Raw genomic sequence first — 23293 nt, forward strand, 5'->3', positions numbered from 1 at the left:
GCATTTAGAGCAGTATTACTCGGTCATGGGAGTCCCGATATACTCAGTATCTGACAGAGACCTTCCATGCCACCATTATCAGAAGTGTACTTTTTTATATATATGATACAGTATAAATATGATACAGTTATTAATTTAGCCACATCCTGCTCGCAGCACCATTATATTTCCTCTAGGGGTTGCTAGCTCCCTAGTTGGAATAAGTTATTTTTAATTGCGGCGTTTTAAGTAACCCAAAACTATATAGATATAATGTAAAAAGGTGATATCCCTCCCATAGTGGCGGTAAGAAATCACATAAGAGAAAATAACTTAGCTTTCTTTAATGACGATTTACGCGGCATTACAAACGGAGGAAGCCAAATGGCAAAACAATTACCAAGGTGGGATCTCGATGTATACAGTCTGCTATTTTCCGTCGCTGCGATGGAAGGATTTTCAGGACGGATGACGTTATCACCCATCCGTCCTTCGGCTTCGAGGTGCTTGGCTGCTGTCCAAGTCTTTTACACTGTTTTCTCTACATGTAGGCCCTTACTTATGTTCCAAACAAGGCAAGGAGAGGATTCAATTTCATCTCTAACATACAGAGATAGTACAATGCCCATTTTCGTAGTTGTACCTTTCTTTCTTCAAATGCTTGCGTAGCAGTTCTAAATGCTGAGAGCCCCTGTGTGCTAACTTTGGCCTGGCCTGTACATGTGAGTGGATTTATAAAATAATTTTTGTACAGAGCACAGTGACATTAAACTTATATTCTGATTACACTATGTAAAATAGCTAAAGCAGTATATTACACCTTTCATTCATTTCATATATTCTCTCAATCTCTCTCTCACTGCACTTTCTGTTAGTTTGCATGTGCATTTTTTTAAGTGTTTATTTTTACTAATCCCCCTTTGTTTCAAATCAACTTCCATAAATACTTATTTATTTTGCAAGCACTGTTATAGTTAATATCCTGATCTATGTAAATTGTTAGAAAACTTGTACAAACACAAAGAGGTTGTACAAAATCTACCCCGTGCTGCACTTTAAGACGTAAGAAGAAAATGAAAGAAAAATACAAACTCACTTTGTTGATTAGAACAAACAAACATGCAGCCGACAGCCTCTGATGCCATAACCCCCAATTGTTGCGAGTTTCGTCAGAGCACAGCAGCAGAATTTACACTGCCACAGAGAGAACACACAATTACTACACAGAAAATGTACAAGCTTAAACCTTGCTTACATTTTAATTTAAACCCTATTCCTTTTCTTATTCGTCACATTTTCCATATACAGCATACATTGGGAACCCGTGATGTAATCTAAAATGTGTAGATAGAATTCCTGTCTGCAAAGGCTTGTTTGGTCACTACTCCTTTAAAGGAACCTAAATGAATTAAAGGGGAATGGAATCCCAGATTTTGAAATTGTGTCAACAGTGATGGAATCGTCCTCATGGAAGTGACAAATCATCAAACAAAATATTTAGTACTGATATTAATTTTCTTTCACGTCCCCTTATTCTGCTTCCAACTTCTAACCACACCCTATTTCTCCCTCTAAATACCGTAAGTTACACTGTTTACAATGGACAGGCTCACCTCTGTTATTCTTGTCTTTTTTGAAAATTTTTAGTACCTGATATGACCTCCCTTGGATTTTCAGATTTTGACCTTTAGTTTATCTTTTGATTTATTTATTTTTCTGAAATGTATACCAGATGCTTGCATATATTTCACTTCTTATTATACATTCATTCTTTATACAGTTTATTCCATCACATGGTCACAGGGTAACATTGAGAACAGATCAAGAACCAACCCTGGATGGCGTACCTGTCCATCACAGGGCATAACCTCTGACAATGACAGATAAATAATGCTTTTTCATGTCAGTTTTTGTTATTGACTATCTCTGATCATTATGTCCTCACCCAGCTCTTGAAATTGTCTGACCCACCATGGATTCCAACTGTAAAACAGTTCATGGAGTGTAAATTAATGACAATCTCCCTTTTTTGCATTTTCCAAGTCATACTTAAATATTAGATTTATTGGGCTACCTGTTGGATGGCAGAGTTTTTTTCAATATGTGATCAAAAAGGCTGTGCTGTGCTGTTCAGTTTCTGTGCTGAAAACAGATTTATCTGACAGGGAACTCAAGAAAAGGATGTCATTCAAATGCCTCAGTAGCCAGACATGATCTAATGTGTTTAACAGTCTTTGTTGACAAGGACATAAAATCATGATTTCAAGGTAAAAAAAAAAGTTAATTTAATGAAGTGTCAGCTTCTAAATTTTACTAGAATGTGTTTAATAGATAAAGCTGAGGTACCTGGTTAATTAATTCGTCTGTGTAATGAAAATGGAGCTTTGAGGAGACGCAGAGTAGTAGTGAGTTGCTTAGTTTGACCTCTAAGTATCATTTATCAATTGCTTTACCTGTTATTAGGAATCACTGCCAATGTTGTTACTTAGCAGAAATCAAAGCAATCCTTGGTCAAAAATAAGGCACAAGATGGAATAAGATCTTAATGTTGAAACAGTGTACAGTTATGTGATTGTTGTTTTGTCTCCTTTGAGTATTTTAATAAAAAAAGTGCTTTCTGTCTTTTTACACACCCAGACCCAAGAATAATATCAAAAGAGTCATAAATATATATGGTACATTTAATCTTCACATACACGAAATGGGCAAACAAAGGAAAAGACTAAATAAAAAGAACACTTCTGTTTTTGACCCTACCTATAAAATGTAATACGCTTTATGTAACAGGGTGGCCATGGCTCTCCTCCCTCTGATACCACAGAAAAACACACCATTTCACCTCCTGTTTCACTCTCTAACCCTTTGGATTACCAGTTGATTGGTGTTTAAGCCAAATCAACTCAAGGCTTAATAAATTACTGGTAAAGTACTTCCTGTAAACCCCACACTTAGATTATTTCAAGGTATTCCTAGGTAGTTGGGGGAATTCCTTTAGGTCATGCCAGATCATAAAGAACACTCTCCTCTATTGATGTCAGTAATAGTTGCAAGCTTGAACCACTCTATGTTACTGTTGTTTTCCTAATGATGCATACAAGAAATGTGTTGTCTGTGCAAGTCTTTCTGTCTCTATTTAGATCATTTCCTGTCTTGGTAATCTTGGTGCCTGCCACTTCTTGGCATGTTTACTCCTTACAGCCTAAACATTGCATTTTGGTAGTGTCAGTTAATTAACTAATGACTTTAACTATTTCTTTTAATATTCAGTTCATTTAAGTTTTTGATTGTTTAGTCTTGTTTGGTTGCTAAGCCCTTTGTCAATCATGTGACATGAAAGTCACATGACATATTAAGTTATTCATCCTATTTATGTCAATGTCAATTTATTTATATAGCACATTTAAAACAACATAGTAATGCTGTGGCCAAAGTGCTTTACAATAATAGAATAAAAGAAAAACAAAATAATTAACATAAAACATAAATAGAAATAAAATATATGAACATAAAATAAAATACATAATAAATAGAAGTAATGTTATATACATAAAAAATAGAAATAATGTTATATAATCACAAAGATGAAACCATCAGTATTACTGAAGGTCATGGAATGCAAGTGAATAGAAATGAGTCTTTAGTCTTGTTTTGAACAGTTCAATTGTAGACGACTCCTTTATATGATGAGGTAAAGAGTTCCACAGGCGAGGAGCAGCAGCTGCAAAAGCTCTGTCCCCCTTGGTTATACACTTGGTACGAGGGACAACCAGAGACAGCTGACCAGAAGATCGAAGCACTCTGGATGGCTGGTGTAAAACACACAGTTCAGATAAATAGGCAGGAGCAAGCCCATGTAAAGATTTAAAAACTAGCAGTAAGATTTTAAAATCAATTCGAAAATTGACAGGCAGCCAGTGTAAAGAAGCTAAAATAGGAGAAACAGAGTCCTACTTTCTTGCCCCAACCAGAAAGTGAGCGGCAGCATTTTGGACCAACTGTAACCTGCGTATCAGAGATTTGTTAATCCCAGAATACAGCGAGTTGCAGTAATCGAGGCGAGAAAAAATGAACGCATGAGTAGCTATCTCAAGATCCCTAGAAGACAAGAAAGGCTTTATCTTACCTAATAGACGAAGTTGGAAAAAGCAACTCTTGACTACAGAATTTACTTGTTTCTCAAAAGAGAGGTTACTGTCAAAGGTAACACCAAGATTGCGGACTTGAGGTTTGGAAAAGACAGAGAAAGAGCTGAGAAGTCCAAGACCGATTTGGGCTTTAGCTGATGGACCCACTATAAGCACCTCTGTTTTATTTTGATTTAGGTCAAGAAAATTATTAGCCATCCAGGATCTTAGTTCAGACAGACAGTTGTGGAGTTGATTTGTTGTAGAGTTGCAGACAGGAATATAAACCTGTGTATCATCAGCATAGCAGTATAAAGCAATGTTAAATTTCCTAAAAATAGATCCAATAGGGTGAATTTATATAGAGAATAAAATAGGACCCAAAATGGATCCCTGAGGAACACCATATTTAAGAGGAGCAGTAGATGAAGAAGAGGAATTAAAAGTCACTGAAAGTGTCTACCAGTTAAATATGACCTGAACCAGTTAAGTGCAGACCCTTTGAGCTCAACAAGATGTTCAAGTCACATCAGCAATATTTCATGGTCAATGGTGTCAAAGGCAGCGGACAGGTCAAGGAGGAGAAGGACTGCCATATCACCTGAGTCAGTAATAAGAGAGATGACGTTGAACACTTTCAGGAGTGCCGTTTCAACACTATAATAACGCCTAAAGCCAGATTGGTAGATCTCAAATAAATTATTGGAGTTAAGGTGATCAACCAATTGATTATAAATAATTCTTTCTAGAATTTTAGCCAGAAATGGCAGTTGGGAAATTGGACGAAAATTGGCTAAAACTCCAGGATCTACTTCTGCCTTTTTTAGACGGGGATGGACTGCAGCATGTTTAAAAAATGAGGGTACAACTCCCAAACTAATAGAATCATTGATAATGACTAATAAGGGTGGGCCCAACACATCAAAGGCTTCCACTAAGAGATGTGGTGGTACAATATCCAGTGGACTGGGGGCTGGTTTAAGGGTGTCAATAGTTCTTTTTAGCTGTGAAAGTGAGACTAGATCAAAGGATTCTAAGACAATGTCATGATTATCAGTAGGAAGTTCATAGCCCGTTTGAACAGTGCCACAGCGGATAGTATCGATTTTGCTGACAAAGAATGATAAAAACTGCTCACATGAATGAACAATGCTATTTAATCCCATTGCAGAGTGAGGGTGAATGGCCGCATTAATTGAATTAAATAAGACCCTAGGATTCTTTGAGTGACAGGATAATAAATCGGCAAATAAGTTTTGTTTTGTTATCTTAACTTCAGCCTGGAAATTGAAAAGAGAAGTCCTAAAAATCTGTTTAGAGACAATCAGTCCATCTTTTTTCCAACGCCGTTCAGCAGTTCGACAGGCGCGGCGGAGTGATCGTGTATTTTCATTCAGCCAGCGAGCAGGTCTACCCTTATTACTTCGTATCTTGGGTGGAGCAATTGAGTCTAAAATCGTTTTACAGGAAGAGTTAAATTTTATAACAGAATCATCGATACCATATTTCGGTCATGCACATAAAGACTAGAGAAAATAGTTTTAAAATCAGATATAACAGAAGAATTAAAAAAGCGCGAGCAGCGTGGGGGACAGCTATTAGTCGGGACATCAACAGTAATATTCAGATCCATCATTATAGAAAAGTGATTAGTAAAAGAAACATCATATAAATCAATATTATTCACTGAAATATCACGAGTAAGAACGAGATCAAGGGTGTGACCGAGAGAGTGGGTTGGCGTATTAATATGCTGTATAAAATCAAATGAGTTCAATTGTGATAAAAAGTCATTGACCAGAGGATTCGATTGACAACAAACGTGAATGTTGAAATCACCAACAATAAATACTTTATCATGAGAGAGGGTGATATCAGCCAAGAGATCAGATGGTCAAGATTATGATGGTGATGCATGACATCTGGCATCCAAATAAAACATATCTATGATTTTTTGTTGTTAGTGGCAAATACAACTGATTAAAGCAAGGGCCTTTTGCATTGCTTCTTTGGCTATGACTTTGGTTTAGTGTTTCTGGCTTTGACAATCTGATCTTTTGTTACCTTGACTCCTGCATGCTCTGTTGAATAAGCTTTCTGCTCTTGTTAGCTTTATTTAATCTACTATTCTTTTCCGGTCTCTGATTCTTAACACGTAGAACCTTAAACAGCTTCCAAAGGTCAGATATGCTTGTGGCATTGTATTTTATTCTGGAACTCACATATTCTCATCCATCCATCCACCCATTTTCCAACCCGCTGAAGCCGAACACAGGGTCACGGGGGTCTGCTGGAGCCAATCCCAGCCAACACAGGGCACAAGGTAGGAACCAATCCCGGGCAGGGTGCCAACCCACCGTAGACATATTCTCATTCTAAATGAAAATTCAAAGTTAAGCCCTTCCTTTGTGTGTGTATATACATCGATCAACCACAACGTTAAAACCACTGAGACGTGAAGTGAATAACAATGATTATCTCATTACAATGGCACCTGTCAAAGTGTAGATTATATTAGGCAATAAGTGAACAGTCAGTTCTTAAGGTAATGTGTTAGAAGCACAAAGATAGATCTTAATGTATTTGAAAAGGGACAAATTGTGATGGCTAAACAACTGGGTCAGAGCATCTCCAAAATGACTGGTCTTTTGGGGTGTTCCCAAGAAGCACTGGTTATTACCTACCAAAAGAGGTCCAAGGAAGATTAACCTGCAATAGAGTCAAGCATGCTCAAGCCTAATTGATTCATATGGGGAGTAAAGGCTAGCCCGTTTGATCTGATCCCAAAGAAGAGCTACTGTAGCACACATCTCTAAAAAACTTAATTCTGGCTATTAGAGAAAGGTGTATGAACACACAGTGCATTGCAGCCTGATGACTATGGGGCTACATAGCCGCAGGCTGACCAGAGTGCCCATGCTTACCCCTGTCCTTTGCAGAAAGCTAGTACATCGGACAGATATCACTTTGGATGAAGTTTGCATAGGGTCACTGGGTACTTCCAGCCCAAACACACCTGATCCAATCTTGACATAAAGCTGACAAACCATATCAGTTGTGTTTGGGCAGGGAACACTTCATATTGCACAGTGCAGTGGACCCCAAAGACTAAGATTAAGAAACATTGCACTGAAAAACAAAACAAAGCAAAACAAAAAAATAAAAATAAAAATATACTATGTGGCCTGCAGAGGGCGCACAGCCGCCCAGACCCAACACAGACAGACGCAGGACACAAGTTCAAGGCACACACATTTTATTTGTTTTTTCTTTTTCCTCATGGGAAACGCCTTCCTTGTTTCCCACAAGCCCAGCACAGTCTCACAGCACAAGCACAAACACAATACTCTTCTTCTTCTTTTTCTTCCTCCTTTTCTCCTCCACTCCTGCAGACAAGCTTCGTCTCCCTCCTCCAAACTCTGGCTCTCAGAGTAGTGGCTGCTGGCTCCTTTTATAAGGCCTCCAGAAGTGCTCCAGATACTTGTTGACGCATTTCCGGCAGCACTTCCAGGTGTGGCAGAAGAGCTGCCCATAAAGGCTCAGCAGATGCTGCAGCACCGCCTGACAGTGCCCACGGATCCCAACAGGGCTGTATCAAACTCCAATTCCCATAGAGCCCTGTGGGAGTCCGAGACACTGCTGCAACCCAGGGGGGCTGCCACCTAGTGCTCCAGAGGAGATAATGTTCTGTCCACACTTTCACCTCCAGTCCTTCCATCGTGAAGGCGTCCCGGACGGGTCAGGGCCCCAGCCATCTGCTGCAACTAACTGCAAATTTTCACAGTTAAAAAACTTTAACATAGTAAACAATTAAAACAATTATTTAAACAGATAAAGTTAGATGTAAATTTACATTTAAGTAGTGTTTTAACTACCAATATCATTTATATCAATGTGCAAGAGTATTGTATGAATAATGATGTTTAATACCCCATGTAGTAGGAACTGATATCATGCTACACTATGAGCATGTGCTGTTAATGGGCCATACATATCAATGATGAGAGGTTAATGAGACACAGATCTAAAATTATGAAAAGGTGAAAACAAGTGTTCTTCATTTACAGATGCTCCCAAAACAAACATATGCAATGATAAAATCACAAAAATGAAACTTGGTACGGTACAATTAAATAAAACGCAGTAACATAGACATATTACGGAGTGTAAGGATCCTGATCTAAAGACTTAACCATAAGGAACAGACCAAGATAGAGATTGTTACAGGCTCAGGTTTTTGAGTATATTGTTATGTATTTTAATAAAGTATATTTTTTTCAAAAAATGTATAACTAAACATTACAAATCTAATATGTTAAAGTTATAACTATTCGTGAGTAATGCTATCCATGAGTAATTTTTCAAAATGTTCATAATTTACTTGAATAATTTACACTGTAAATGTAATTTCAAAGTAATTTGATCTTTATGTATTGAGAACAATGCAGTAGTATAGGGTAATATAAAAGCTAACAATTCATGTGGAACTAAACTCAAATAAGTAAAGCTAACATTTATTTCAGTGTACATGTTGTTATGCATGCAAGTGTTAGGAGCACCTTACCTGTGTTGATTTGTTTAATAATATGGGGAGAGTTTTGAGTGTGACACCAGCACTAACAAAATTTCTGTTTTTTTTAATGGAGGAGAAGATCCCATAAGACTAATGAGGTGTTATCCGGTTCTAACATCACTAGCCCCACCTCTTTCAGTTATGTTGACTATAAAATCTCTTGCCAACCAGGAAGTCATTTTTTATTCTGGACATCACTTCCAAAGGCAACACATCTTTCTTCACTAACACTTCACTAACAAAGGACACTAACAGCTTGAAGACGCTTCACTGATCCCAGATGAGCACCTGCTTTTTTTCAGTTTTCCTACTACATTGTTAAACAAAGCATTCTCTGGAGTCCCAACCCTTTTCTGTTATTTTCTCTCTTTATTTTCATAATGTATACATAGATGCATACAAGCGTTCAAGTTATTTATCCCTTTTGTTATCTTTATTTTGTACTTACAGCCTAAGTGGTGTGCACCTGTTCATATTACATCTTTCTTTGCATTGACAGCTTCTCATCCTTCTAACTGCAACTTCTCTTCCTTCTAACTGCAGCTTCTCATGTTTTGCTATTTCTACTGTCTTCTGTCATTATTCTGGTTTCTTATTCTTCCTTATTTCATTATTTTTTTCTGATTCTTCTTCAATGAATTCAGTCCACACCTCAATTAGATGTAACATTTGAAGTCAATTTGTGATGTTGCCTTTAAAGGCAATGAGCATTTTGTTCAGGTCATATTTTGGAAGTCTAATAGCCTTTTTTTTTCTTTTTTTTTTTTGCAGCTTCATCATGAGTTTGCACAGACATTCATGACCTGTTTCAAGACCTACTCCAGTTTATTGCCAGTACGCAAACTTAAAAATAATATGAACAATGGAAATAATACAAAATGTTACATAAACAAGACAACAAAAATACTGGCCCTCTGTGCCTGACTATGCAGATTTTGAGGCCCATGTACCAGGTATGGTGGTTCACCCACATACTCACTGAAAAAGTACCATAAGAACAACCCATCTCAATCTCAAATTCTCTACCCTGGCCCACTACTACTAGTGATCATTTGCCCATCTCACATCCCAATTCTACACTGGCACAGCACTAATCCCCACTCCGGGGATTGCTTATTGGGACATGAATGAACTCTGAAAGACCTGGGGCCTCACGTACAAAATGTGCTTTTACTCGTATAAAACATGATATTGGCATGAAAAATTGCTTAACATTATTTGAAATTTTACCTTCTGTAAATCCTATGCAGACTTTTTTTGGTGTTGGTATTTTAATGACTTCAATGGCAGGACAAAGAAGTTAACAGAAAAACGTGTTTATTTGTGCATTTCAATGGTGCAACAGTCCCATTCCAATGTTCTTGAACTAACTATATCATATATGTTCTTTCAATAAACTGTCTTCAACATGCATATACTTTGTGTGTATGAAAACAGGGTGCCCTGTATTTTACCACTAAACTGGAAATGGGAGCATTAGGCCTTTTGGAGGATATTGCCAAGATACACAAGGAGCATTTTTCAAGGACAGCAATGAATTTTGGCTCATTATGATGACTGGCTTATATTCCAGTTTAGACTTCCTAGAGCCATCCTTTCAGAGTTGTGTGCTGATTTGGTACATACATTACAGAGACCATCATGGAGAAATCATGCAATCCCTGCTTTGTTACATTTTTTAACAGTCATGATGTACTTGTCGACAAATACTTTTTAGCATCAACTGTCTGACCAGTAATTAATCTTGTAGTCATCCTTGAGCCAAGTCATACAATCTGTATGGGATGGTATAATTAAGATGCTACCATGATACATACAAGTTCCTTATTGTCAGTGTGAGCAAACTGAGATGAAAAGGCAATTTGCAGAGATTGCTAATTTTCCTAATTGACTAACCATATTTTGTGATAAAGGCCCCACCACAAATGAATTTGCTTTTGTAAACAGAAAGTAATTTCACTTAATCAACATAGAACTAATATAAGTGATTCTCAAATGTGTCTAACATTGTTGTGAGTGTGCCTGGCTGAATCCACAGCTCCTTAATTTTATCAAGTAGTAGCATGGGAGAGCAGACATCAGGATCATGCTCTGTGTGATGGTTTCTTGGTAAGTAAACCTAATTAATAGGATTATAGTTAACTTTAGTACATTACAAACAACTTGCATAATCTTTGTTTCAGATGACAGTGGGTACACTACAAGAGAGGAGATATAATGAAAGGCACTTGCACACGCATTATCAGGCAGCACACTGATGTACAGCCCCACACAGGTTTGTCGCATTGTGTTGGCTTGTGCAGTACTGCACAACATAGCACAGAAACATAGACTGCCTCTGCCACCTGAAAAAGGCCAAGATGAGCACATGAATGACCAGACCTTCAGGACATCAATGCAATGGCAACTTAAAGACATTTAAATATTGTACATCAAATGTAAGTTTTACATATCCTTGTAAGTATTGCAACATTGACATTTGTTTGGCAAAATTATTTTATTTTTTTGTGTGTTCATAAGGATTTCTTATGAACGCTCTGAAATCATTTCAGTTTGTTTTTTTTTTGTCCAGTGCCACCTGACTCACCAGTACGAGAAAACCCCCACATGCGATACTGTTTGTTTAGTCTTGATGTCTAATTATGCAAGACATCAATCTTTTTGGAATTCTCCCCTATTTATGGCCATCTAGATTTAAAGAAACTTAATCTTGAGTCCATTTTTGGACCATATTTTGTGCAGGAATTTATACGCTTAAGATAAAGAGTAACCCCATAGGTTTACGTATGTCTTCAACAAAAATGATCAGAATGAATTTGTGAATGCAACTTCACCTGACCCCAGAGGTTCACCTTCTAATGGGATACGAGAGTTCAAAGTTACTCCTTTCCTCAAAAATTTGAAAAATTAGGGATTGGTAATATAGACATGTGGAATGTTGTTTTATGCTATTTCGAGGTTTGCTGATCATGAATATAATATTTTTGATATTTGGTTCTTTACCAGTGGTCATAGCCCTTGTAAGAGCCATTTGCTAGTTATTTAGGTTATGTCAAGTAATGTTTAAGTGTTTGCCTAGTTGTGTTAAATGTATGCCTATAAAAAGTGCATAGGATTGAATTGATATATTCTAACTGTAACTTGTCCCTCTGACTACAGATTAGTCTCAGTTAGTGACCTACTGTACCTTGCCATAAGAAAGGCATGGAGAGCACACAGTTTGAAACCATGCTTTAAAGTACCCAAGAGTATGTAACGTACCTTGCTCTATTGAAAGTGCAGCTCCATAAATTTAGAACATACTGAAGGTGAAGTAAAACATCTTTTAGTATAGAAAACAACTGAAATTTAACAAGGCTAAGGCTAAGATTGGAGAAGAGACATTTTTTCCCAATTTTTTTTTGCTTTTTTTCTACGTGTGTAACAATCTTTTTCTTTATTTTTGTGTGGGCTGTTGGCTTTGAATTTTCTCTAAACCTTTTAAAACAAACTTATGGACTGAGAGATTTCTTTTGGCATGCATTTGCCCAATGCTTGATCCTGCCTTACCTACCAGCAGCTACAGCCCTCTAAGAGCCACTCCTGGAAGATTACAAATCACAAATTTCGAACATTAGTATATGGGAATCATTTTAGACTACTTTAACATCAGTGAATATAAATATGACTTTATTTTTTATTTTTAATCCTTTACTAGAGATCTAGCTCTCTATGGACCTCTATCAAAGGGTAAAAACGACAAATTTCTATTATAATCAAGAATATTTTAATTGAAGCACAAATTTTAATATTTCAAATATTTGTCACAGCTATTCCTCTTTATTAGTAAATCATCATATTACATGTGAATACTCTGAATTAAGGTGGCTTACACCATTCAGACTTTTTACAAACAGACTTTAATAAGAATGTTCTTAATATCACATCATTCTATGTGAACAGCCTGTGTCAATCATGCTGTGTACTGGTGGTGGTCCGGGCACTGCATGGCCCATTGCTATTGCTCTCATCACTCAGCTGCTCTAATTCTTGATTTTTTATTTTATTTGTGACTCCTACAGAGTGACCACCAAAGTCATTGATCCAATATGTTCACATTCACTGAAGTTTCATTTTCTGTGTTCTGCCATGGTTTGTAATAAAGATATCATTTGGGATCATGGGCAATTTGTTATGGCAATTAGATCATGAATATTTGAAAAAGGCGTTTTTAAGTCATAGTTGGTTATTGGCAGGCTGTAACGGGGAGTAGAAATAAAATGTGCGCAAAAGAAACTTGGAGTGACATGTGGCATATGAATTGTGTTATAAATACTATTTTTTGTGTGCACACTGTTTCTGCCATTCAAGCATAAGGAAATTTTTAGCATTAAATTTAAGAAACGTTTTTTACATAAAGCCCCGGGAGCTCAGATATCCCTCAGCCTCTCATCGCCAATTGATAACTAAGGAGCCAATCACTCTAGGTAGTGTCTTTGCTGCTCTATATAAAATGCAGAAGAGGTCTATATATTCACACAATGGCCACCTAATGGTTTGGGGGAATTTCTTTCAATCAGCTATAATATCACTTTTACTTCTGTGTCCACTAAGTAGTAACTTTCAGGGCACCTTCTGGGTAAATAGAGTTGTGCCCTTCCTTTTGCAATGGTATCACGATACTGTATGTGTCATCAATGGGGATTTTCTTTATCTCCTATGGCTTCAGTGGGATCTGTTCTCGACCTGTGCAAACTCTTTTATACAGAGCTATCCATTACAGCACATAAATCTACAGGTTTCCAAGACTCCTAAATATAAGGTAAATAAGCAAAAAAGAAAATATACATAAAACAGTGCATGATACCAGATTTCTCTTGCATTTTTGTTTCCCAGTTTTAATTATTAATTCACCAATCCTTATAATTACCAGAAGAATTCCAAGGTGGTGGAAAATTTAGTTTGAGCAAGTCTCCTGCTGACTTAGACTTAAAGCAATTTAGGGACATTGCTCTAAAGGGACATCTTTAATCTGGCAGAAAAAAGAGAAAAAAAAGAAATGCTGTTTTATGGACTTCATGTTAAGAGTAAACAGAGAATCACAGTGCATTTTCAATCTAAAGTCTAAAAGATTTTTATGAAAAATTCAGTTACCTAAATTGGGTTCTTGGGTATCAGTGCAGCTGCTTCATGAGATTATAGCCAAAGCTGATAAAAAAATTAGCTATTTGGTGCTAATGTGAAAAGAGCTTAGGAAATGTAATAACGAAAGAGGCAATGGGTCTATTTTAAAAGCAAGTCAAACTGCTGATGATAATAGCTTAAGGCCTGCTATGATACTTCAGGGTTATACTCTTAACAACATCCAGAGTAATTATTTATTGTTTTAATAATTACTTAATGCATTTATCAGATGCTTGCGTACTTGCTACTTACAGTAAACAACATCAGTAGTGTGGGTAAAAGGAAAAATGGTTAGATAGATAGATAGATAGATAGATAGATAGATAGATAGATAGATAGATAGATAGATAGATAGATAGATAGATAGATAGATAGATAGATAGATAGATAGATAGATAGATAGATAGATAGATACTTTATTAATCCCCAAGGGGAAATTCACATACTCCATCAGCAGCATACTGATAAAAAACAATATTAAATTAAAGAGTGATAAAAATGCAGGTATAACAGACAGTAACTTTGTATAATGTTAACGTTTACTCCTCCGGGTGGAATTGAAAAGTCACATAGTGTGGGGGAGGAACGATCTCCTCAGTCTGCCAGTGGAGCAGGAGAGTGACAGTAGTCTGTAGCTGAAGCTGCTCCTCTGTCTGGAGATGATACTGTTCAGTGGATGCAGTGCATTGTCCATGATTGACAGGAGCCTGCTCAGTGCCTGTTGCTCTGCCACGGATGTCAAACTGTCCAGTTCTGTGCCTATAATAAAGCCTGCCTTCCTCACCAGTTTGTCCAGGCATGAGGCATCCCTCTTCTTTATGCTGCCTCCCCAGCACACAACCGCATAGAAGAGGGCGCTTATATTATACCATGGGAGAGATATTACACTGTGTTGTATTATTCCATATATTCTATACATCATAATTTAGTTACAATTACAGACGAAACTGACAGAGAACACAAAAAACTTCAACATTATGTTAAATCCAAGGAAACAATTCCCCAGAGAAGTAGGAATCATTAGGATTTTGATTTAATGAAGCCTGATGTTAAGATACTCTCCAAAGTCTTAGCTAGAAGGATGGAGAAAGTGCTGCCTTCTGTAACATCACAAGATCAAACTGGATTTATTAAAGGCCTACACTTAGCGTCCAATCTTCCATGCATTGTTTAATGTAATATATTCACCCGCAAAGTTTATTATTTATTATCCTTGGATGCAGAAAAAGCATTTGATATGATTGAGTGGAACTACCTTTTCACTACATTGGAGAAATTTGGGTTTGGCCCGAACATTTGTTCATGGATCAAACTACTGTATACCAATCTATAAGCTTCAGTTTGTATTAGCAACATTAATTCAGACTACTTTAAACTAGAACATGGTACCAGACAAGGATGTCCCTTGTCACCACTACTTTTTGCAATCGTCTTTGAGCCACTGGCAGTTCACTGTTGAAATGCTTATGAGATAAAGGGGATTATCAGAGAAGGACTTAAACAGAAAATTTCTCTATATGCAGATGATATGGTACACTATATATCAGACCCACAAAATACTGTGCCTGCTGTCCTAACAACACTAACAGAATTTCAAAAGATTTCTGGTCTCAGAATTAATTTGAATAAAAGTGTGCTCTTTCCCATGAATTCTCAAGCACATAATATTAGATTGGACACCTTCCCTTTTATCATTGCAGATTAGTTTAGTTATCTATGGGTAAACTTCACAAGTAAACATAAAGCTCTTTATCAGCAAAATTTTGCCGTCTGTATGGAAAAAATTAAGCAAGACTTGCATAGAATGTCAACCCTTCATTTCACTTTAGCTGGAAGAATATTGTTAAGATGAATATCCTCCCTAAGCTTCTCTTTATATTTCAAAACATCCCAATATACATCAATAAATCATTTTTTAAGAAATTAGATTCAACCATAACCACATTTATTTGGAATTCAAAACATCCACATTTCCAAAGAGCGACCCTAAAAAGGCTAAAGGCAGAAGGTGGCATGGCTCTACCTAACTTTCAATTTTATTACTGGGCAGCAAACATACAAACTATAAAAACCTGGACATGGACACAAATAGATGAACATATACAGGCTTGGTCCGCAATAGAAATAAAATCCTGTAGTACTTCTTTATATTCCTTGCTTTGTGCCCCAATAAATGAAAGTTATAACCAATATACTAACAACCCAGTTGTGCTTCACTCATTCAGAATATGGAACCAATGTAGGAAGCATTGTAAGATAGAGAATCTTTAATCAGTGGCACCTCTGCACGAGAACCACCTTTTTCAACCCTGGCGAACATATGCAGTTTTTAATGTCTGGAAAATATTTGGGATTAAATCACTTAGAGATCTTTACATAGACAACCTCTTTGCATCCTACAAACAATAACATTCTAAATTTAACTTTCCAGCAACACATTTCTTTCACTACCTTCAAATTAGAAACTTTGTTAAACAGAACCTGCCCAATTTTCCTCACCTCCCACCTCCCTCTATGCTGAAAAAAATATTGCTCAGTTTCGAGGACTTAGACAGCATTTCTGCAACATTTAAAACCATTTTACAGTCCCTCTCTTTCAAAGATCCATGAGGATAATGGGAAAAGGATCTCTCACTCAACATCTCAGAAAAGGAGTGGAAGGTAGCAATGTAGAGAATTCACTCGAGCTCCGTATGCACAAAGCATACAATTATTCAACTCAAAATTATATATCGAGCACATCTGTCTCCTTTAAAATTATACAAAATGTTTCCAGGGCAAGATCCAACCTGCAAACGCTGTGAGAAAGAATATTTAGAATTAAGGTGCTTCAGCCTTTCCAAATAATAAAAGTATGGTGCTAATAGAACTATAAGAAGCATGACACTTATGCATTAAATAAGTATGTGTTAAGCTAACCGAACAAATGCAATCTAATGCAGATACTAAAGCTATAAGAATGTAATTTCTTTGTAACTAATGTAATGTACTGAACTAACTTTTATGTAACCCTTGATATTGTATAAGTTATGTGCATACAAAAAGAATAAGGAAGTGAGTATTGTCTAAATCTGTTGAAGTTGCACACACCCTGTGACAGTTAGGATTGCTGCAACTGGTCTTGTGTGTGTGCGGTGCTGACAGAGGCGTATTGCTTAAGATTATGAGTGTGCTGACAACTCTTTTTTTCTGTAAGAAACACTGTGCGCTCCGGCATGTTCCAATCAAGGATGTGACCACAAGCTATAGCAATCTATGTATGACCTCAAAATGAACTGCCGCGCTTCCTCTTTTTATTGAAGTAAACAAACTGGGTATAAAAAAGGAAAGACTTCCTACTGACAGGAGGCTGTCTGTAGCTAACTGAGCTGACAGCTGCTGCAACCTCCTGCTCACCAAGAATAAAGAAATTGCTTTTTACTCTACATTGGTGTCCAACTCCTGTGGACTTTCAGCGACCACAGTTTTCTGGCGCCCGAACAGGGACAGAGACTCTTTGAGCGGGATCGCCCAGAGGACAGGTGAAAGGACCGATTCCGGCTGGATCAGGAGGACCAGCTCCAGAAAAAGTTAGGACTGGCCTGCCTCTGGCGAGTCCTGCGTGGGGAGTCCTTGTCCTCCTCTGACTTTTTCCTGAAAGTCGAGTGAACTGGGAAGTTCCAGATGGGAAAAAAATTCTTGGTGAGTAGACCGAGGGAGTCCAACCAGGGAAAAGAAACCAGGCAGTGAGTGGACCGGAATGTATAGATAAGCTCTTGGAAATAAAACAGTGTGGAAAGATTATGAATGTTAAGGATGTGAGTTAAGTACACTCCCTAGGAAACAAAGAAGAAGTCTCTTAGAGGCTTAAAAGCAAAATAAAGGAAGGGAGTGGGAAGAATAGATAAATAACCGAACATTTCGTGATCAGGAAAAAGCACTGTTGCGGGAGGGCGAGATTCTTCACTCTAACAGTCTGGTTATATCCTGAACCCAACGGGTCACTCAGGGAATTGATCACCTAACTAGTGGTAACTAGCGACCTTTGGGTGAGACTGTCAGTCTGCTAATCAGGTTGATCGTCCAGGTGTACCGGGGGACAGGAGGGACCGGGAGTGAAGCGACATTGGGGTGATACGGAATTTAGAAAAGTGCGGAAAACTCACTGACCAAGGGGAAAATTAATAGTAAATCGGTTTAGATCCCGTTAGGGAACCAAAAGCCACTGTTGGAAGGATTATTTTCGGAAGGCTCAAAAAATTCAAACAAGGGCCTGAAGGAGGGGCTCACCTAGACTATTAGTGGAAAAGAAAACAGGGCTAGACTTTAAGAAAGTATGTAAAAAATGGAATAAACAAAGCGGTGGTAGATAGCCAATTGAGGGAACTGGGGACATTTCAGAAATTCAAGAAGTTAGGAAAATCCTATGCAGAAATACCCAAGGCTGTTGCCAAAGAGGTCCATATAGGATGGATATGTTTGACAGACGGGAATTGGTCATTAAGGACCAAACCCTTGAGGCCATGCAAAGGCGTAATTAAACACTTTCTGCCAAAGTAAAGGCACAAAAAGAAAAAGAAAATATGTTGCTAGCATTACAAAAGACTAAGACAGAACCAGACCCAGACAATAGTCTAAGGAAAGCAGATAAAAAGGATCCCCTTTACCCAATCATCCACTCCCCTCCTCCTTATCAACCCTCACCTCCTCCTCCTGCTCCCAATGCCCCATCGGCCCCTCTAGTAACCGATAATCCGCCCGGAACAGACTTTTATGACCAACAGTCTCGTTATGACCCGTCTTCTCATTCAGACCCGGATGACGAAGACCGAGACACCCAGTCTAGAGGCTATACCGAACCCCAGCCACATACTTCACTCCAATCCCCAATTTCTCACCACACGAAAAGCCAAGCATTACAATCACACATGAATCCCCAATGGGGATGCAGCTTCATTCCACCAAAGCAGCAGAATCCTGGACCCAAATTTTCCTGCCCTCTAATAAAAGTCCCCAACCCCAGGCACAATCCCAATCAACCCGCAGGAGCTAATAATCCCGCCACAGTCATGATACATCGAAATTGGAACATCCAAAAGCTAAAAGATATGGTGTCAGAACTGAAAGATCCCAAGGGATTAAAATTTATAGAATCACTTCAGCAATTGGACGATATGTATAAGCCAAATGCTGCAGAGTGGACACAGGTGTTATGCTGAAAGCTAGGCACCACCTGGGCGACAGTTAATCATGGGACTAGAGGAAACGGGACCGCCTAGAGATCAATTCTTAGAACAATGGGAACCTTTAAAAGCCTCTATTGCAGAAAAATTTAAAAAGGGGACAGACTGGTCACTCATTTCTGCAGCTAAACAACAGAAGGATAAGACAGTTGATGAGTGGGTCCATAGAGTTCAAGACCTGATGGCCAACCATTCCGGTCTTCAAGAGGGCGATGATCGAAACCGTGCTGCCGTTCCCCCTTTCGTCTCGGGATTAAGAAGCGATATACAGAACAAGGTCCGAATGTCTTGCATAGGCTGGGAAAGTGCCACTTTTGACGAAGTTAAATGCCATGCTGAGAGACAATCTAAACAAAAAGAATTCGATACACGGACTAAACTGATAGCAGCACAGCTTCAATATTACACTGGGGGAACGGGCAGGGGTGGAGGATTCCAAGGCCGTGGCCATGGCAACTCCTTCGGAGGGAGAGGGCGATGAAGGGGATGTGGGTTCCTGCCCTCCACATCCACCCACCCGTTCACCCAGATGCCTACGTCATCAGAACAGTCCTATACACCTTACACCTGCTACAACTGTGGTGAGCCTGGCCATTTTCGACACAACTGCCCAAACAACCATCCACCTCCACCACTTCCGCTCCCGGAACCCAGTGACATCCCCTGGTCCTAGGAATTAGCAGGGACCCCCAGCCATCTTTTCCAGTTTCCCTTGCTCACCCGTCATGCTGATACAGACCCTTTACTGACTTTGATAGTGAGGAAACTGTCTTCCTTGTGGACACTGGAGCTACCCTCTCAACTCTATCGCTGTTGGAGGTCCCTGCCTCGAAAGACACTGTGAACGTCCTTACAGCCTCAGGACAACCACACACCCTATCAGTTTCCAAGCCTCTTCAAGTTCAACTCTCCACTGATAGTTCTCCTTTGACACATTGATTCCTGTTAAATCATCTGTATCCAGTTAACTTATTGGGATGAGATCTCATGACCAAACTATCATTTTCAATCTCCCTGTCTGAACCAGGATTTTATTGTTCAATTCCAAAACTCTTTTCCCAAACTCTCCAACCCCCTCGCCCTTCCTTTGCTGCTTGGACCCTGAACATCTCCCCACACACCCTTCTCCTCAAGGCTCTTCACTCTTTCCCCTCCTGCCTTTTTCCCCATCTCCAAGTCCCCAACACTTTCCACTGCACTGCTCAATATTTCCCCACTGAAGTTGACATCCCTTGGCTAGAATCTTTCCTCTCCTCAGCTACTTACTCAGAGAATCTTCACATCCCCTGTATATTCATCTCACCCACTAAAGCTGCTGCCTCAGTTCACCTTACACACTTACAGAAAATTTTCTATTTAGGAGGTTCAGTTCCCCACATTTCCCTGGCAAAGTCTAACACCGCTCGTTGGGTAGAAATTGGGGAATGGGTTGAACAATGTCAAAATAGGACTGATTGGAATTTCATCTCACCAGGAATTTTTGTCACCCCTGATCACCTGGTTATTAAGGTGTCAATCCAGATCAACCTGCCAGTCATTCATTCCCTTTGTCACTCGCCTCCTGCTCTGTACTCTCTGCAAACCAACTCCTTACCTTGGCTGTCCACCATCCCTGATGCTCTGTGATCCCAGGGAAAAAATGATTTTGGCAGGATTGCAAATTGTGAGCCCTTAGTGGTCATCCCAAAGTCATCCTTCCGTCCTCGCCGTGCACAATATCCTCTTTCTTCCAAGGCTGAACTTGGAATTGCTGCTGTACACAGAGATTTAGTTGAACAGGGAGCTATTATTCCTATTAAGTATTCACCTGTTAATTCTCCCATTGTACCAGTGAAGAAAGCGGATGAATCTTGGCAGTTTGTTCAAGACCTGAGACAAGTCGATTCTATTATCTTCCCTACAGCACCGATCGTACCTAATCCTTCCACTATTCTGTCTACAATCCCTCCATCTGCACATTACTTCTCAGTTAATGACTTTGTGAATGCTTTCTTTTCTATCCCTGTACACCCTGATTCCCAATTCTGGTTTGCTTTTAACTTTCAAAATCGCCACTGGACCTGGACCGTTATGCCACAAGGTTATACAGAGGCTCCTTGTGTATATGGACAGGCGCTTGCTCAAAACCTGGAAGGCTTCTGGCTTAACAGGGGAAGCATTTTAATACAGTACGTTGACGATTTATTGCTCTGTAGTGAAACAGAGGAAGCACGCGCGCAAGATACGGAATCATTGTTAAGATATCTTGCGGAAAATGGCCACAAAGTCTCTAAAACAAAGCTGCAGCTGATTCAAAACACTGTCAAGTACTTAGGGCATGACATCACTTGTTGTTCCAGAGTTCTGTCAAAAGACCGCATAACCACCATCCAAAATCTTCCAAGACCGGTCACAAAACAACAGGTTATGACTATACTAGGCATTCTTGGTTATTGTTGACAATGGATCCTAAATTTTTCCGAAAGAGCACAGCCCTTACAAAATTTAGCTAACACTGTTGACCTTCCTCTTTCTGGCCACATACAGTGGAATGAGAAGGCTGAGAAGGCTCTAGGTAATTTAAAATTGCTTAGGACTCCCTGACTATTCTTGTCCATTCACTCTGTTCGTGGACGAAAAGGGGGGATATATGAATGCAGTATTAACACAACTCCATGGAGAAAAGCAAAGGCCAGTAGCCTATTTTTCGAAAAAACTTGATCCAGTGGCCACAGGACTCCCTACCTGTCTTAGAACAGTAGCAGCAACAACGGAGGCTGTTCTGGCAAGCACGGATATCGTACTCATGAGTCCCCTGACAGTAAAAGTGCCTCACGCTGTTCACTCCATCTTAGTCCAGGCCAAAACCTCACACCTCACTACTGCAAGGGCGATAAACTATCAAAATGTACTCTGTACCCTGTCAAATGTCACTATTGAAAGATGCTCAACTTTGAATCCGGCCTCCTTACTCCCCACTGAGGGAGAAGTGGAACCACATGACTGCCATGACGAGATAACAAAGGTCCTGAAACCTAGGCCGGATCTCCAGGAAACTCCATTAGAACAGGAGAAGTACTTCATGTGGATGGCTGTTCCTTGCGATTAGACGATGGAACACTCTCCACCAGTTATGCAGTGGTCAAGGGAGATCACTTACTTGAAGCAAATCGAATCTCTTCTACTTTAAGCGCACAAGCAACTGAGCTAATAGCTCTAACCCGAGCCTGCCAATTGTCTGAAGGGAAAGTCATAACCATTTACACCGATTCCAGGTATGCTTTTGGAGTCTGCCATGATCATGGGGCATTATGGAAATTAAGGGGATTCAAAACCAGTACTGGTAAGCTCATACAACATAAAAAATTAGTAGAATCCCTTCTCAAAGCCATAACAAAACCATTGAGATTGGCAATAGTAAAATGCCAAGCTCACACTAGAAAACAAAATACAGTCAGCCAAGGAAACAAATTGGCTGACCATTTTGCTAAACAGGCCGCCTATAATAACATGGCAGTCTCTTTATTCCAACAGAAGGATGACAAAGACCCTGACAATCAAATTATTTCTTTACAGAGCGCCGCCACTGACCAGGAAAGGATAAAATGGCCCCAAGAAGGATCCCTCTCTGATGGAGTTTGGATCCATAAACAAACTAATAAAACTTTCCTCCCAAAGGCTTCTTTTCCAAGGATGGTAAAAATCGCACATGGCCTAGATCACGCAGGAAAAGACGATATGACTCAGGGTGTCGAATGACATTGGGAAACCACAGGATTCTCTACATATGCTGAACAATTCTGCCGACGACGCACACTATGCCAAAGGTTTAACGTAGGTAAAGGTACTCAGGTAAGCCCCATCATCACTGTTAACCCAATGGGTCCATTTGAACACCTCCAAATGGACTTCATTGAGTTAACACCGTCTAAAGGCTACCGTTATTGCTTGGTAATTGTCGATGTGTTCTCCCGATGGGTGGAAGCTTTTCCCTCTAAACATGCAGATGCAAAAACTGTGGCCAAAGCTCTGATAAAAGAAATCATTCCAAGATGGAGAATACCACAGAAACTGCAAACCGATAATGGTACCCATTTTGTGAAATCTATACTAATAAAAGGCAAAGCCCTCACTGACTGACTGACTGACTGACTGACTGACTGACTGACTGACTGACTGACTCACTCACTCACTCACTCACTCACTCACTCACTCACTCACTCACTCACTCATCACTAATTCTCCAACTTCCC

Source organism: Erpetoichthys calabaricus, chromosome 7, assembly GCF_900747795.2.
Source record: "Erpetoichthys calabaricus chromosome 7, fErpCal1.3, whole genome shotgun sequence".
Taxonomy (NCBI): Eukaryota; Metazoa; Chordata; class Cladistia; order Polypteriformes; family Polypteridae; genus Erpetoichthys; species Erpetoichthys calabaricus.